Raw genomic sequence first — 18,092 nt, forward strand, 5'->3', positions numbered from 1 at the left:
TACTAGTCATCTTGGTTTTCCTTCACTTTCCCTTTATTCCACCCAGCCCATACTTCTTTCTTCTTCTTTGCTTGTTCTTTATCACTGCCTTCCTTACTCCCACTTACTACTTCTTCCTGTAACCTCTGATGGATACAATTCACTTATTTTTCCACAAGAGGGTGATAAAACTCACTCATACATGTAAAAACAAGCACTCCAGGTGGAGTGGATTGCAGAGGTTATTGAAAATCTCAATATAATAAAATTAGCTGTATTTATAAAGAAAAAAAATAGTCTGTTTATCTTCTTAAGCTCCATCAGTGTATTACACAGGTTGTTTGTCTGCACTTCTGGAGACAAGACTAGACCTGTCAGAATGGAGATCCACCCTGTGAAGAGCATGCCAGCTCTATCCTGCCTCTGTTGCAGTAATCAGTCCTTACTGCGAGACAGTATTCTCTTTCTGTTATTCATTCAATAATTTTCCTTGTCCTTTCTCCTCCATGCACTCTCTTGTTTTGTTGTTTTTTTTTTCCTTTTTTTCCCCTTCCTGCTTATTATTAGAAGAAACAACCTCCTTCCCTACCAATGCTAAGAAACTGCAGTGGTTGAAATTTCTACTCATCTTTTAAAAGTGCAAAAAGGGTGAAAAGGCAAGGCAAAGAGGGAGAAAAAATAGCCACTGCTGTGATTTGCCTCTAACAGAGGATCTTAGTAGAAATCTGTATCTGCTTTTGGCAAAACCTAGACCTTAACAGCTATTTTACTCAAGATTAAAAGCCACTCTAGTTTGCCCTTTTAGGAGTAGAAAGGATGATGAAGAGAAGTAGTTATTAGGTTATAGGTTCTGAGAAAAGTAGCTCCAGAATTGTCCATCTTAAGTGACAGAGATTGTGGCTGAAGTTCTGGCACCTGGCTTTGGCTCTTGGAAGAGCAGTGCAATTGTCTCAGGGTATGTTGGATGGCAAAGGTATGGGAGCAGACCTGTTAGGTATGTGGGGAAAGCCTGGGATGCAGGGCTTTTTAGATGCACTTCGAGGAAGAGACAGCATATCAAGGTGGTTGTTAGCCTATATTTTGGATGCTATAATCCCCCCAAAAGTGTCCGTTGCTATAAACTGCTTTAGAATATCATCTGAGCTGCCAGATTAGATCTTGTTAGCCACAAGTAAAAAGAACTGCAGCGAGTCCCTTAATATTAGAGAAATGAGCAAATGGGATGTATATTGTGGGTTAGGCATAAGGTAGGCAGTGAAAAGGCTTCTGGAAAAATTCTAGACACTTCATTGCGATGAGTCAAAAGGAGTCCTGGCAAGGAAGGAGAAAGGAACAAAATGCTTGAGGTTATGTTTACCCCATCCTCCCATTAACTGTGAAATTTCAGGTCATGGAGTGAAATTTCTCACTCTTCCTTAATTTCAGGAAGAACAAACAAATGGCCCAAATAATAAATAAAGAAGATGCAGTCTTTTAAGAAAAAGACAACCACAGAGTCAGTGATCTCGTCAGAATATCTCAATATTTTGTCTCCTCCAAATACTAGGAAATTCCAAAGGCAGGATAAACTTGTTGAATTTCCCAGGACAAGTCTGTTCCTCTTCCTGTTCTTTCAGTGTCCTTTTCCTAAACTACGACGTCCATAATGCACACAGTCAAGTTCAACAAACAGCATTTGGAGCACCTTGCTGCATGGGCAAGAAGGGCCAAGTTTAAGGTTTGTTTCAGGTATCTCTAAATCACAAGTGGGACAGATTCTTCCAATTAACACACTTGAGGGGGAGATCCCCACCCCAAAGCAGCCCTTCTACAAAAGAAAAAATACCCCCACCCCGTGAAACCCAAGTCATTCTTAGAATTTCTGTATATTTTTCTGAGCTAGTTCTGAGAGAGCATATGGGAATTGGAGAGATTCTAATTTATTTTAGCAATGTAAAAGTATTTTTCTTAAGTTTTCAGGATATTCTCCTAATGAAGAGTGTCATAATATCTAGAAACAGATGTAAGTGGCTAGAAGCAGGTTTTGAAGTACTCTAAGCAAGTTTCTTTTATTTCCTGCTTGGTAAGGAACAGTCATTCCTGTTGCAGAAACTTTCTTAATCAAGGATTTTGCACAGAGGAGGATTGACATGCCCTTCAGAATAGATTCTGAGGTGACCTCATTTGACATGAGGGCATCATTGGTCTCCCCTTGTTTTGCACAGTTGATCCTAGCATGAACAGGCATTGCACTACAGCAAAAATTCATTTGAGAGCCAACATCTTCAGAGTTATTTCACTTGTGGTGAAATGTGCCAAAACTTCATGGTCAATAAAAAACAAATGGTTTGGAAATGAACATATTTTCATGTTTACTTGTTTTTGGATAAGTATTACACTTCTGGATTAAAAACCCATGATATTTCAAATATAATGGAAAAGCTCTACAAGAACACGTAACATACAATAATAAAGCACAGACTGTTTTTTCCTTACAGTTAGTCTTTTTAGATAAAGCATTCGGTATTTGATAATATTTTTGCGCATGTAGTTTTAAATGTCTCGAGCAACAGGACCTATCTGGTGTCCAGAGGTGCAGCAAAGATGGTTGAATAGAGTGCCCACCCGTGTGCCCTTCATTTTGGGAGAGGAGTCACAAGGGTGAAAGGGAGGTATTCAGCCTCCCCCCCCGCCCCCCATTCCTAGATCCAGTGGCTAGATAGACAGTGCCTCCCCCTCTTTCGAGCTCATGCCGCATTTGTGGTTGATGCAGCTTTTCTGCATTGTTGTTTCCCAGGTTTCTTGTCCATACTGAATATCTATATTTGGGATTATTTTTCCCAGATGTCTTGGTGTTTTTCCAAACTGAATTTCACTTTCTTTTCTGGCCATGTAATATATGCTATTTTAATCATATAGATCATTAAGGAAGTTATTAATGTCTGGGCTAAATTGATTCTTATATCTCACCGGCATTTCTTTCCAATTGGATACTTCGAGATTTTTATCCTTTTATTTCTAGACTTTTCGGCAGTATTGTGTGTTCTCGGCCTGTCCTATCCAAAAAAATTTGAATTGGTTTTAAACATAGGACTTCCGGGCAAAACAGAAGTGTGATTCATGCTGGAATAGAGTAAACTTTGTAAATCCAATCACAGTCGAAATTGAAGCTGTATTATAACCATTGCATATATATCTTCACATTGATTTCAATACGCTGTCTTTGTACTTTAATTTGTACAGTAGTAGTTCTTAAATGATAAATTATTAAGTAAATATTTTCCTAGTGGAATGTGCTTTCTATTTTTGTATATCATCTTGAGAACAGAATGTGATTCCTTTCTGTAGGGTCAGCTGTTTGAAATACTTGCCTGTGTTTGTTCTAACTGCATAATCTATAATCCTCAATATGTCTTTAATCCACCTTATCTCCTACAGGACTACATCTTTGGAATAGGGAAGAATATAGTGTGATAGATAGAATCTAGAATCTAAGGGTATAAAGTTTGGGAAGATTAAATCAATTTCTGAGGTCAGTATTGATAGATTTTGGCAAATAGCAGAAGAAATGACTGGTTGAGAACATTAAATACTACTCATTTTCAGTCCTATGGAATGAACAAATAATAAGTAACAAAGAAGTTTTATAGTATTTCATATCTGGAAATATGATAAAATTAAAGATGGAATTTACCACCTGGCTAATCTTAAAACATCTCCTACAGTGTTAAGGGGAAGGAATTGATTTATTTTCTTTTGATTATTTATGGTTATTGTGTCAAGTTGAATTGAACTTAAAAATGTTTCCCTTTGTATGCATCACTAAGGTAGAAACTAGAGTGCATGTTTCTTAGCACTGGCCACTTGAGATTGAGTGGATGCATTAATCTGAAACAAATGTAGCTGTGGGTTCAAGGAGGGGGGGGTGTGCATGCGCACGTGTGTTCAGGGGTCTGTTCTTGGAAGAATGAGTGCGTCTCCTGGTATTAGTTAGTAGTGTTTTTGACAATTTAGTGTGCTGGTTTTGTTAAGGATTACACAAAGAGCTTCTGTTGTGATTGCTTAATTGGAAAAATGGAGGAGAAAAACTTTTGAAAAAAATTGCCTGTAGCCTACATGTATTAATAGGCAAAATGTGACCCTTTAACAAAATTGCTGGTGCTGTTGGGGGGTGTCTATTTTGATGGACTTGATAAACTATGCATTTTTCAAGTAGGAGAATAGGGAAGACCCAGTCATCAACAATCACCTATCAAAGTTTCAGAAGTTGGTTGTTTTTTTTTAATTAACCCCAAACAAGCTTTATTAAAATCCACTATTTTTGTGTGTAAATTTCAGGTAGAGTGTTTTATTAGGTGAGTATTGAAGTGTTAGATGCAAATACAGCTGAATATTTTTCTTTCCAGATGTTGCTGTTGCTTTTGTATGTTTTGGTAACTGACAGCAATTGGAGATAGTTAAATAAAACAAGCTGTCAAAGGTCAGGTTTCTGTGTTTGTCTAATACTAAGGTATTAGGTACCATTTGTCAAGGGACGATGGATTTCTCATTTCACCTGGTGAGAGATAATCTGATCTTATAAGGTCTTAGGGTTTGGGGGGTGGGGATAGTGATCATGTTAAATGGCAAACTTGCACAGTACAGTTTTTTGTTAATGGAGCCATACTACATAGCAAGCCTGGGTTCAAACACCACCACTACTTCTATTTTTTTTTTTTTTTTTTTCTAAGTAGTTGGTGTTAAACACAAATATTCCTGGTTTCGTATTTTAGAAGATGATCAGCAATCAGTGAATCTGGCGCATCAGTCCTTATGTTTGTTGTTCTTCCAAATGGTTAGGAACATGCATAACATTGAAAACCCAAAATTCTTACAATACTAAAAAGAAGGAAGAAGTTAGTGTGGAATTTCAGCATTCTATATTTGTAAAACTTCTGAGAATCCTGTGAGGAGATATAAATTGCAGGGAAGCTTATTTACTTGAGTAGAGAATTCCTTTACAGAAAAAAAAGATACCATGTAAAGCAGTATGGTCCTTGTCTGCTACTTGCCCTTAAAAATTATTCCATCTAATCCATTCCCTGGAAGGGATGGGAACTGGCTAGCAAGGCAGCAAGTGAATCTGAACACTGAAATGTCGATTTTGCACCTGCATATGCCATTGTGATAGCATCCATGTGGCTGTAGGGAGGGAGGGCCTGCATTTTTATTTTTTCCAGTGAGGAAATAAGTGGGAATTTGCATTTTTTCCTTTTAGACAACGAGAAGTTTTCTACCAGCTTCACTGCTTAAATTCATATTGTGCTTCCTGTGCTGCCATACCATTTTCAGTAAAAGAGCAGTTGCATGGAGACAAAGAGGCTGCTGATTTAAGTCTCAATAGAGAAGTCTGTTAGGCTTCATCTGTGGGAGGATACTAAATGTAGCTAAGAGGTTGGCAGATGCTACCTGGACCAAAACTAGTTGAAAATATTAAGCAGCTGTTTAGTAGGTTTGCCTAAAAACCATTTAATGACTGGAAGAATTGCTGGGAAGAATTGGACAGAGGAGTTTTGGTTTAACAGTGTACTTATTGTCTGGATGTAATTTGCTGTTCGTGTTGAATGAAAAAAAAAGAGTTCAGCTACAAATATTTTGCTAGTGTTGATCTGAGGGGAAAAACCATCCAACCCCAAGCCCTTCTTTCTCTTCCCACCTGTCTTACAATTTTTTTTTGTAAATTATGTCACTTTATGCAACATTTTGGCTTTCATTTTCAAAGGGAGCAATACTGTTTCTGATTATGTAAGTTAAGCTGAAAGCTGTGGAGCATTGTCTTCTGAAGTTTTCAGGAAGCTTGGTGTATCTGCTGCTATTAATGTTTTTCTAAGCTATAACACTGTGAAAATTTACCTAAAGAGTTTATTTTGCGCTTCAGCCTTTTAGAGCACCATAAGGTGGTCAGAAGCAAAGTGGTAGGACTGGGCTTGAATTTCTACTGGGTGCATGCAAGCTCCGTGTATGGCCCAAAAGGGGAAGCTTTCTTCATCTGCACATTCCTCATCTCTGCATTTACCTTCTCTGCAGGTTGGATAGTCCTGGGAGCTGCCCTGGTTTCTTGCCTTGTTGCCAAGCTGGAGTGTAAACACTCTTTAGCCATGTCATTTCTGACCTGCGAGATGCTGTATGGGATGCATGAAATGAGCTACCCCAGTGTTTTTTGTTTTTCCTTTTGGCAGGTGGAGAGGGGAGATAAAGAAATTGCATGAAGCTCTTGTGCTCTGTGACTAAACATAGAGAAAAGGCCTAAGGAAGCCATGGCTCAGGACCAGGGTAGTTAATTTAAGCAGGGAATATGAACTTCTAATTCATTTCTAAGTGCAGTTCCCTTTATGACCTGGTCCATGGGGAGAGTTGATTACAGGATCTCTGTGCTGGGTCATTAAACAGTTAACATCAATGGGGATATTAGGCTTCAGAAGCTGAGATTTGCACACGTGTAGGTATAAGCGTTTCCAGTAGAACATATTTGATACTTAACCTGGAAAAAAGTCGAAAGAGGTGATTAATGTTTTGTACCTTTGGAATGGGTTTAGTTTTGTGTGCTTAGCTAAGGCTTCTAGCAGGTGCTATAGAAACTGGGGAAAAAAATTACCTTTTCAGCATGTCCCACCCATACTTCACATTGAGCCACAAAATAATATTCAAATGAACAAGAATCTCTTGATTGAATCTAAATGAAAAATGCAGTTTTCCATGGCCTAATTATTCCAGAAATGATAATTTCATTGTATGCAAATTTAACTAAAACCTAGGAGATTTCTGCAAAATTACCTGAAAGAAAAAATTACTATTATTCTCTTAAAATGAGGCAAAGAAATAGCAAGAGCTTTTTCACAGTCTGTGTTGGCTACTAGTTCTGCTTCTGATAGAAAGAGGTTTTGAATTTTCATAAATATATTCTTTTATATGTTGTTTGCTTACTATTTTGTTTGTTTCTACACTGTACAGTAACATGGCTAAAATTTCTGTACACACAGTTTCATAAATTTTCAATTTTTCTTGTAGAATTTCTAAACATTTATTTCTGAAAGAGTGCACTTTTGCTCATGTGAAATGGTTACTTTAGAACTTCCTTAGTGGTCCCTTGCTGTTTGTCAGGCATGGTTTTTGTGCCCTGGATGAGCCTTTTGCTTTGTCTGTGAATACCAGCCCAAATTTGGCAGAGTTCTGAAATGGTGGAAGATTATTTTGTGTGTAACAGCTAGATAGGGTTATCATAATTAAGAATGACCAGGCATTTAGCATCTGTCATTAACTAGAGTGTGCGTGTGTCATCCTCACAGAGCAAATAAGGATGAGTTGTTTCTTCTTAGGTGTGACAGAGGTATCGGTGTTACTTCTTTTTGTGGCACTGGTAAGATCGATACTAGGGTGCATCATGGGGTCTGGGACTTGGCATATTTGAAGAAGCTATAGGAGAATGAGAGAGATGTAGACCCATTAAATGATCGAAGACCCAGAGAAAATGCTTATGCAATATGATTTAAAAAAAAATATCTGTTTGAATAGTTTATCAAAAAGCTTGAGAGCAGATATGGTCATAGTGTCTTATGGGGAGAAAATACTGGTCAAATACAAGAACTAATGCTGTCGGCAAAAGCCAGAAATTAGGCATGCGTTTTTAATAATGAGGAAAAATATGAGCTGGCAGGAACACTTAAAAGTGATGTTAGATTCTCTGTTTGTGTGCTTCCAAATCAAGAGTCAAAACTTCTAAGAAAGTTTTATTTTCATTGAACACAAGTTACTGGACTGAATTCACAGAGGGTTGCTTCATTAGGAAATCATCTTAGGGACTAGTTTTATTTGGGTTAGACTATCTGCTCTGGTAGCCCCTTCTAGCTTGCAGTTTCTGAAATCTGCAGCTGTAAGACCCCCAGCTTTACCCATTTCAGAAGCTTTGAAAGTTTGTAGGAAAGGCAGTAAGGGATTTGGAAAAAAAAAGCGAGGCTTTCATGAGTTAGACAAGTTGAATCTTTCCTTGGAGGAATTAGAATTTGTTGTTTCCTCTGCTCTGTATATCTTTGGCGATACTCTGCTAGTTGTTCAGAACTGCTTGCTCTATTAGCTGCTCAGCCTGAGACACTGGGTTGTGATTTACAGAACGGGTGATGACTCAAAATGCAAGTGAACTTGGTGGGAACTAGTCCTGAATGCTACACAGTGCTAAGTAAACATTCAGAAAAATCAGGATGTCCCAAATTGGGCATTGAAAATTAATGGACGCTTTTAATCTGAATCTTTTTATTTCTCAGTGTTCTTTTAATATCTTGTGAGTAATACAGCGTAAAAATGAGTCTTTAAAAATGTTATTCTTGTTTGGTTTAAGAGAAACGAGATAAAAATTAAATATGACATTATACAAACTCTTCAAGATTTGCTGCTTTTATTACAGCTAAGTAACTGAAAGATTGCTCTAATCTTATTTTAATAGAAGCAAATCTGCTTGAATTCTTCTTGTTTTTCTTTTCAAAAATCACAGACTGTCACAAACATTTTAAAAAGTATTGATTAAAGGTAATGATGCAGCCTAGTGAAATTCAGGTATGATCCACAGGTATGAGCACTGTTGCTTCATTGGTTCATCTTGAGCATGAAGTCCCTTCCTTCCCAATCAGATTTTTTTTTTTTTTTAAGTAATAAAACTTTTACATGAATTACTCTGTTTTTAAAATTAATTATAATAATTCATTATTTCCTTATGCAAAATTAATTTTTCTTCCTAAGTGTAGTGTGCTGTGGTTTTTTGTTTTTTTTTTAAATTTTTTTACTGAAATCCATGGTTCATTTTGTTTCTTCACTAGGTCTGTTTCTTCTCATTAGCACTTTTTAACAAGCCTCACCAGGTTAAAGTAGGGCTGTAGATTTAAAATAATTTTAAACTGCAATCCTGCTTAAGCTCTTCTATTTTCTCACTTCCTTCTGCCTGCCCTGAGCACAACTATCTTTGCATGCCCCTTCTCCCCTCTTTCTTTACTGGTGGGGAGAACGCTGGTACCGCGTGCATTTGTGATCTTCTTTGTCAACTGAAAACAGTTCAGTGACAAATGCCTTGTATGTTCGCTTGGTATTCCTTTCTTTGGGTCAGAATCTTAGGGAATATTGAACAACTTCCAATATTGTGAAGTGATATTTTACAGCACCAAAAAGTTCATCATAGGACTTTGGTGGCTATGTTTATTCCACTAATTTTGTGGTGAAACATGCGGTAATTTATTGTGATGTGTTACCTGTCTGTCTGTACACTAACTTTTGCCCTTCTTAAGCATCTGCCTTCTCATTTCCAAATGTCTTAAAAATAAGCAGATCATTGCAGGTAGAAGGGGATGGCTGCCCTTGCAGAAATGAGTGAAACCTCAGAGATGCTGATGATGTGATTTAAGAGAGGAAAAAAAAAAAAAAAAGAAAGAAAAAAAGAAGGAGGTTTCATGGCTGGTTTATACAAAGTCCTTAAAACTCGCTTTTTGATGTATTTTTTTTACGAATTTAGGGAAATGAAACACTGTGCTGATGACCCCAAAATTTGTGGAGATTTGATATATGCTTAAATAAAGGCAGTGAATTGCTGAAATGAAAGCTGTTCAGCATATCTTGTTGAAAAATGGTTATGCTCTCGTTCTCTGAAAATAAAGGATTGTAATTTGAGCCTGCCTTTTTAAAAGAAGAGTTTCCTCCAACGTTGTTTCAAGGTAGAGTTTGAAAAAGGAAGTAATTTGTAAACTGTTGAAATACAGTTCAGTGCCAAAGCAACCGAAGAATAAAATTACTCAAAATAAATAGTAGCTCTTATTTTGAAGGTGTGTCAAAGTGGAAGAGCTTTCTTTATGCATAGTTGCTATTGGCTGCACAAAACCCTCGTTTCTGCGGCTAATGATAGATAGGAATATTAATAATATAATTCATGCCTTGTCATATTTTGCTGCTTAATCATCTTGTTTGGCACTCCCCTGGTCATGTTCTGTGTGGCCATAATTCAGGAATGAAAGCTCACTCGGGCGCTGGTATTACAGTCCAGTAATCAAAGAGGCTGGGATTATGCAGATAATGAAAGGACTGGCCAGCGTGTGTTTACCCACGAAAACTGGAGTGAAGTTAGAGACAGTAAACAGCCAGGGAGCTGCCTTCCACGCCGGACGATGGCTGTCGCTCTTACGTCACGGCTGCTTTAAAGATCTGGGGTGGGTAAGCAGAAACCGAGCGTGCTCTCAAGTTCAGAAACATGTGTCAGCAGTATTAAAGTTTCTGCAGTGAAAAACTTTATCTCTTACAAGTCTTTAGTAACGTTGTCTTTTGTGTGCTGTCAAAAGTAGTATTTCAAGGAGGTTGCTAACATTTTGTTAGAAAATACTTGATTTATAAGCAGTTTCCTGGACAGTAACATAGATTAGAAAGATAAAGAGGGGCTATAGCATGAATCTGAATGCAAATAAAATAGAAAGCCAGTATTTTTTTTGTTTTCCTTAATTTTTTTGTTAACAACTACAATTTTAAAATCTAAACCTAACATTTCTCAGAGGCTAGCACTGAGCCTTGTGAATTGCTTGTGATTCAAAGCGTTGTTATCTTTGCCTGGATAACTTTTTTGTAAGTTTTGGAGTAGAAGGCAATTTCTGAATGCTTGGCTTGATACTGAAGGTGGTTGTAGTTGGGGGCACTGTAATGGATAAAATGATGAGAGGATAAAAGGAAGTATCTAAAACAAATGAAAGGGGAAAGTAAGTTTGGTTGGGGTTTGTTTGCTTGGTGTTTGGGTGTTGGGTTTTTTGTTTGTTTGTTTGTTTTTAAAACTCAAGAAGCCATTTCCCTCTCTTGGTTTTTACATGGTTTTTCATCTTTAAGTAGTGTAGGTTCTTCCAAGATACCCATGATTTTTTATGAAGTGGTTTCCATGCTCTTGTCAATGCATGAATAACAAATAATAGAATGGGTGGGGTGGAAGTTGATTGTAATTTGACTTAAAAGCATGAATGTTTTGACCTCAATGATTGGCAGTTTGAAAAGAATGATTTGCTGTGCTGTTTGTGTGAGCGTTGGGTTGTTTAGTGTTAATCACCATCAAGTTATGAATATAATTCACTTGTTAGACAAGTGAATTAGACTGTAGGCTAGTGTTGGACTTTTAAACATACCTTCAGTAAGCACTCAAGTTAAAAGGAGGCATGTTCTCTCGAGTGCTACGTTGATGGAAAGAAGTAATATTCATCTTGTGGATGTAATGAAGGTAAGGCTCTTCAAGTTGGAGAGGTCTGAAAAAATAAGAATTTTTTATTTTTTATCATAGTTTCTTATGTACTGAAGAGACGGATTTCCCGAGATACTATTTTGAGTGACAACTCATTGTGAAATTTTTATGCATAATCAAAGGATAAGGTGTTGGGGTTTTTTGGTGTTATTTTATTGTCGTTGTTGTTTGTTGTTTTGCTTTTTCTAATTGTTTATGTTTTAGGTTCTAAGTTTTGAGTTTTGCTTATAACTTGAGACGGCTTTCTTTAGCAGCTGTAAACTTTCATGGACAGGTATCATTTAAAAATATTCTGTCTGTGCATGCTGTAGCAAAGCAGTGAACTCAGGCGAAAGCTGATCCTTATTTTTTTAAATGATACTTCTATTTGGCTTGTATTTACAGATGTACGATGAGCTTTGTGAGACAGTCAGTGGAAATTAGATCAACTCGTAACCTGATCCTATATTCAGAATTCTTCTAGCCTTGAGAGCCCTAAAGTCTGAGGAAGCGTAGGATCAGTCTCCACATTGTGACAGTTTTTCCTGCATTTCAGAATTAAGACTGGTTTTCGTGTTATTCAGAAACAAGTCTAATTTGATTATATTAGCACTTTGCCTGATTAAGGATTGCTGAATCAGGTTCAATATTCGAAAGGTAGGCATATAAAGGGAAACATGTCAATGTCTGTGTTACTCTGGCTAGTGTGTTACATGCTAACATTAACAAGGCAAGGGCTGATCCTCTGTGTTGAAGGATGTTAAGAGGGACTGTATTTATATTTTAATTCAAAATAGAGATTGCAGTTTAGTTTATTTTTTTGCACATCTTTTTGCTGAGGTTAAGACAAGTATGTGAAAGTTATAAATCCAGAAGCTTTCATACCAGTCATGTGTTCTTAAATATTTCCATAGGAAAAAAATACTGTGTTTTTGTTTGGTTTAAGAAAGGACACTGGCATTGCTTATTAGGCATAATAAAAAAGCAGCTTAATTTCAAAAGCCTGTGTATTCTACCCCTTGGACATTCAGAAAACATTAAGCGTTTCAATTACTATAATTCAAACATTTCTTCCGGTCATCAGTTTTTGCTTTTTTTTACCTAAACATTTTCAAATAGTTCTAAAATTCTTCTTCCTACAGACTTCAATGAGTTCATTACTTATATTAAGGGAAAAAAGCTTCCTTTTTTTTTTTTTTTTTTTTAAAGATGCAGGAAGCCCAGAAACATAAAATGACCTATGATTGTTATCTTAGACCTACCCAAAAGTAAAAGGTTAATGGCAGCTTGCTAAGCAGCGACAAGAAAAGGTGGGATGATCAGGGAAGGAGGAAAACCAAGGGAAGTTGTTGCTCAGTCACAGAATCAGGAAGCAGAGAGGAACTGGACAGACCTGTTGTATAGGAGGAGCTTGGCTGTATCAGGTGCAGTGCAGTGGAGGGGAATTAGGGCTCCCTGATACCAGAACCAGGCTGAATGCAGAGGAAAGGCGAGAGCTCTGCTTGAGCTGATTTATTCTGCAAGTGAGAGAGGAGGGAAGTGCTCCTGCAGGCACACTGTTTGTGGTGTCTGAGCTTGCTCTAATATCTAAACTCCTTTTCCCGCAACTTTTTTAACTCTGAGCACATTGTAACGTTGGAAAAAGAAGAAAATTCAAGGATTACTTACTGTGCTGTTACTTGGAGATGGTGAGGATGGGAGAAATGATAATAAAATTTTATTCCTGAACAGGTGAAGTACGTTATTGTACAATAATAATACAATTTTGTTTGCCTTATAAGTACTTTAATAAAAAATACTGATGTATAAACTTGCATCTGTCTACAAGCTGGTTGAATTTTGGAGTCATTTGATCTTTTTTCAGGTGATCTGAGCTACTGAAGGGAGGGCTGGGGGTAAATACTTGCACCATGAGTGCCCTAAGGTGGTGCCGATGCCTCAAGGAAGGATTATCTTGTAGTGGGGAGAGTAGTGCCCAAAGCAGAAGAACCTGCCATTTTCCTCTTCATTGCACAAGCAGCCTGTTCTCATTTCCTCTGCCTTGCTGTGTCCCGATCGAAACCTCCTATTAGGCCAAGGAAACCTCTGTGTGTGTGTCCAGGTAAGGCTGTGTGCAGTGAGAGAGGACAAACTGGGCTACTCTTTGCACCTTATCTGAGTGAGGACAAACAACTCAGGAGAGCTTATCCGTCCCTGGTAGGCCTGGTTGAGTGCAGGAGATGACACTGAAATGGCAGAAAAGCCCCATGGGCAGTAGGGACCTTTGAGTCCAAGCCAGGAGGGAAGTGTGCTGGGTGGATGCATGGCATGGAAAGTCAGTGGTGTCCTCTCCTGCGGCTGAGCCCAGCCCAGGGCATTTGGACTGATTGGAGCTGAGTACCACCGGAGATCCCTTGAGTCTCTAGACTTGTCACATGTTATTGTAGCTGTGAGGCTGATTCACCTGCCTGCCACATCTGCCTCGGAGATCGGAGGAGAGGAGCCTCCTTTAAAATGATCAACAACCATCAGGCCTTGGTCTGCGCAAAACCTACTTTGGCTATGCCTGAACATCCCAGGGAGAATATGAGTATGTAACTGGGAATAGCCATGTCCTGTCCCATCACAGTTGTGTCTACAGCTAGAAACTCCCCTACATTTTTCCAACATTTTGGGTCAACAAGCATGAAGTTTGGGAGTTGGAGAAAGAGTGAGAGGGATGCTCTTGAGCTTGGTTCTAGGGCCCAGGTTGCCTGGTGCTCCTGTGATGGGTTCTGCTTGTCCTATGGGGGCTTGCCTTCCTTCTGCTCACGCCTTGCTCCCTCCAGGCACTGAATGTCCCTCACAGCACTGTCATGGGAAGATGTCCTTGTTTCAGCTGGGATGGAGTTAATTGTCTTCCTAGTAGCTGGTACAGTGCTATGTTTCTGAGTTCGGTATGAGAAGAATGTTGATAACGCTGATGTTTTCAGTTATTGCTAAGTAGTGTTTAGTCTAAAGTCAAGGATTTTTCAGCTTCTGATGCCCAGCCAGCGAGAAGGCTGGAGGGGCACAAGAAGTCGGGAGGGGGACACAGCCAGGGCAGCTGACCCAAACTGGCCAAAGGGGTATTCCATACTGTGTGATGTCACATCTAGTACATAAACTGGGGGAAGTGGGGGTGGGGGGATCGCCGCTCGGGGACTAACTGGGCGTCAGTCGGCGGATGGTGAGCAGTTGCACTGTGCATCATTTGTATATTCCAGTCCTTTTATTATTAGTGTTATCATTTTATTAGTGTTATCATTATCATTATTAGTTTCTTCTTTTCTGTTCTATTAAACCGTTCTTATCTCAACCCACGAGTTTTACTTCTTTTCCCGATTTTCTCCCCCATCCCACTGGGTGCGGGGGAGTGAGTGAGCAGCTGCATGGTGCTTTGTGGCTGGCTGGGGTTAAACCACGACAGTCCAAACAAGGATTTCTCATTGGTTTTGAGGCATACGTTTGAACCGAAATAGATGTGCATCCGTTTCTATAATACAGTTAACTTGAGTTCTTGCTGTATTACTTGAGTCCTCAGTCTAGACCAAACTTGTACTAATGTGAGAGTGGGAAGTAGGGATGTGCAGGGCTAATGGTGGTGGTGGTGGTGGTTTACAGGGCAAGGATTTTGCAGTCTGCTGTACGTGTTCATTCTTTTTAGCAGAATCACATTTAAAGCAGGTCCTTTTTGCCTTCATTTCAAGTGAAAAGAAGTTCCTTTCTCAGCAAAACAAACCATCATAGAGGCATTCAGTTTCTCATTTGCAGAATAAATGATTTCAAGTTCTCTTGGGTCCACATGGAAAAAGTACTCCACCGTTTTACTGGATGCTGTTTTCTCCAAAACATCCCATTTTTTTAAACGGCTGCTTCTTAATGATCCACAGCTGAAGGCCCTTCCCTTTACTCTTGGCAGCCTGTGTCGTCTTTATGGGGTGGAACAGGATCTTTCTTTCGTCCTAGGAAATAGTATTAATCCTGCCAGTATTTAACTGAATCCAGGATTACTAATCTGTCAAAGCTCTGCTTTTTGTTTTTACAGATGATGTTCAGGACATCTGATAGTTGCATTTGTGTTGTCAAAAAAGCACGCTGTGTTTGTCTGTGGTAACCTCAGAATTTCTAGAAGGGATTCATTATATTAGTATTAAATGATTGCGGTCTTCATTAGTAAAAATGAGTCAAGTTCTCTTAATAAAATGGTAATTTTCTCATTTATGTTCTGTATTTCTGAAGTAATGGCTTTTAAATACTCAGCATTTAAATTTGCCTTTCTCCTGGAATAATAAAGTATTACAGTGACTGTAAAGTAATTTAGAATGAATTTAGACCATTTAGTTATTTACTTTTCCTAGTGTTTTCCTGGTAGAAGCTGCCTAACTAGTCTGTCTATCTCATGATCTGTTTTTCCTGTTTGTACCAATTTGGTTGATAACTATGCAGAAGCAGAATAGTTGGGAGGAAATTCCAAGATGCTTCAATGTAACTTTTCATTAGTGAAGTGATTAAGAAGCAAGCAGGGCTCGCTGAGTTGTCTGAAACATCATTTTGTAGCTGTGAAGCCAGCTGTTTTATGTCATGTGTATAAGAAAGAAGTCTGTGTGGAAAAACACCTGTTTCAGAATGGGTTGCTTGTATGTGTGTATTGTCATCGCTTGTTTCACTCTTTAAAAGTCTAATTTTACATGGGTTTTCTGTCATTTCTTTTGAGTAGATCCTTGCAAGTTTACAGATTGGTCTAGGTAATGTGTGTGGGAAAAAAAAAAAAGACTGGTGAATAGGTAGAGTACAGTTGATCTCTAATGCTACAGTTATCTCCTATTTTATGTGGTGCTTCCTTACAGGATTTAGAACTTTAAATGCATAAAACTTTCTTGCGGGAAGGCCATTACTTTAAAAAAGGTGTGTGAGTGAAGTTGCTATAGAATCTTAGAGGCTAAATTCTGGTTAATTTGTACTAAACTCTGGGCTTCATCTTGCATGGGAAAAAATTCACTGGAAGCTTCCTCATTTGAATTAATGCAAGTGTGAGGCATACAGATTCCTCAATGCAGCAGCTCAGAGTTACTCAACTAGGTTACTTTTCCAGTTGTGACTAATGGGCCAATTAGCAGCATCCGGAATGAGATGGCAGCGCCTAGGTAAAAATAGATGGCATTTGGAGAAGCTGGGGGCTGTTTTGGAGAAGGTCTTCAGCTACAGACTGAGAGAAGCAAGACAAAGAGGCAAGCTTCAGAAAGGAGTATTACAGACATGGCTGGGAGAAACTCCATGAACAGGCAAAGGTAGGAGCAGCCCAGGGAAATGGGAAGAAGCAATACCAGATTGGACCCTCAAACTGAAGGGCCTCTGCTGCCGAAGGAACGCTTAAGGAGCTGGGTTCTTCACTCCCTTCTGACAAGAGAGATAATGCTAGCATTGATATTAAAATGAAACGAGCTGTAACATCCTCTGAAAATGACAGGAACCAGAGGAGTGGGTGTAAAGCTCGCTACATTGTGAGGTCTTACCTGAACGATTGATACTTTAATGCCTCTCAGAGGAAGGAGTAAGGCACACAGAAGTGCTGCTTCAGTAGGTTTGCTTGAAGGCTATTAGTTGACCATGCTGGAGTCTCAGAGACCAAATAATTAAGTAATAAGCCAGGTACACGGAGGGGAACTTGATGGCACAGGTGTATTTTGCTTTTTAGTCTTTACAGTTATAACTTTGTCCTGTGACCACAACTGTTTCCACGGTCCTTCTCTGTCGTTTCTGTAGGATACTGAAGTCACTGGATTAGTATAGTTTAAAACTCTTTTGTTCTTCACTGACCTACTTTGACTGCACGTTAGCTATCGGATTGGGAAAGGGCCATCTGTATATGTGCCCACTGATACAGCCTGAATGTAAAGTAAAGAGAATGTAGAATGCAGTCTGCCTTGTCTTGATAAACTTCAGTCCAGTGGAGGTAATTACTTAAAATACTAATTTTCATTGTAAATGGCATGGTCTACTTGTCATTTAATAATGTATTAGTGAATTTGATATTTCATGAAAAATAAAGGCAAGAAAGGATGCACCTGAAGTCCTATCTTTAAATAGACAAAGGATATGTGTAAGTTAAGAGTTCTTGCTAGTGGTCTAGTGGTGAGTCTGCTACTTCCTAAAAAGTATGGGCAAGCTAGAGAATGCATGATCTGTTTATTCATATGGTCAGACACAAAGCATGTTTGCTGTACTATATGTGCTTTCTTGATCAGTGATCTGTACCTGCAAAGGCTCTATAAAAATGCCTTTTAAAAGTTAGCTAATTCACCAGTAGTGTATTTGGATTACCTCACTTACGAAGAGGAGCTTTCAGACTTACCTATGTATGTATAAACCTGCAAAATACACGCTTTTCCTGCTGAGTTTTTCTCTGTTCATTTTTCATGCAATACAGAACTGATGAGATTGCTTTTCCTTTTTTTGATTAGTAAGCAATGAGCTTTCTGCCAATTAGAGCAAAGGTGTAATCGTAATTCTGATGAACCAACGTAACACTCCCATTGACTTCAATTTGGCCAGGATGCCAACTGAAGATTAAGTTTACGATCACAGTACAGCTGAGGATAAATATTGTTAGCAATCCAATTTCAGCTTATCATCTTCAACAGAGAAGCACCTTAATTGATGAGTAGTTTGGAAGAGGTAGAGAGGGTAGCAGTTGATGATGAAGAGTATTGTTTGCTAACCACAGAGGGAATGCTTTAATTATATTTAATGCCTAAACTGTTATGTCTGGTTAATATTTGTAACAGTCTAAACTAACAAAGTTTTGCAAAGTGACTTGATGTGCAGCAGAGCGATACCTTTGGTTACATTAGTTGCATGACATAACCTTATC

The 18,092-nt window shown here is 38.5% G+C and overlaps 1 protein-coding gene across 6 annotated transcripts in view; it reads left to right on the forward strand.

The window, feature by feature from the left end:
• Window positions 1-18,092, forward strand: part of PPP2R5E (protein phosphatase 2 regulatory subunit B'epsilon) — a 77,359-nt gene that overhangs the window by 13,124 nt on the left and 46,143 nt on the right. Inside the window, exon 1 of one of the 6 annotated variants that reach the window (XM_052783428.1) lies at window positions 10,031-10,182. The exons of 4 other annotated variants lie outside the window; for them this stretch is intronic. The gene's annotated coding sequence lies outside the window, so the exon portion shown is untranslated. Of the gene's footprint in view, window positions 1-10,030; window positions 10,183-11,202; window positions 11,222-18,092 lie in introns of those variants that run through there. One more of the 6 variants, XM_052783429.1, reaches the window with a different exon arrangement.

Source organism: Harpia harpyja, chromosome 3 (assembly GCF_026419915.1).
Source record: "Harpia harpyja isolate bHarHar1 chromosome 3, bHarHar1 primary haplotype, whole genome shotgun sequence".
In the NCBI taxonomy this organism is placed as follows: Eukaryota; Metazoa; Chordata; class Aves; order Accipitriformes; family Accipitridae; genus Harpia; species Harpia harpyja.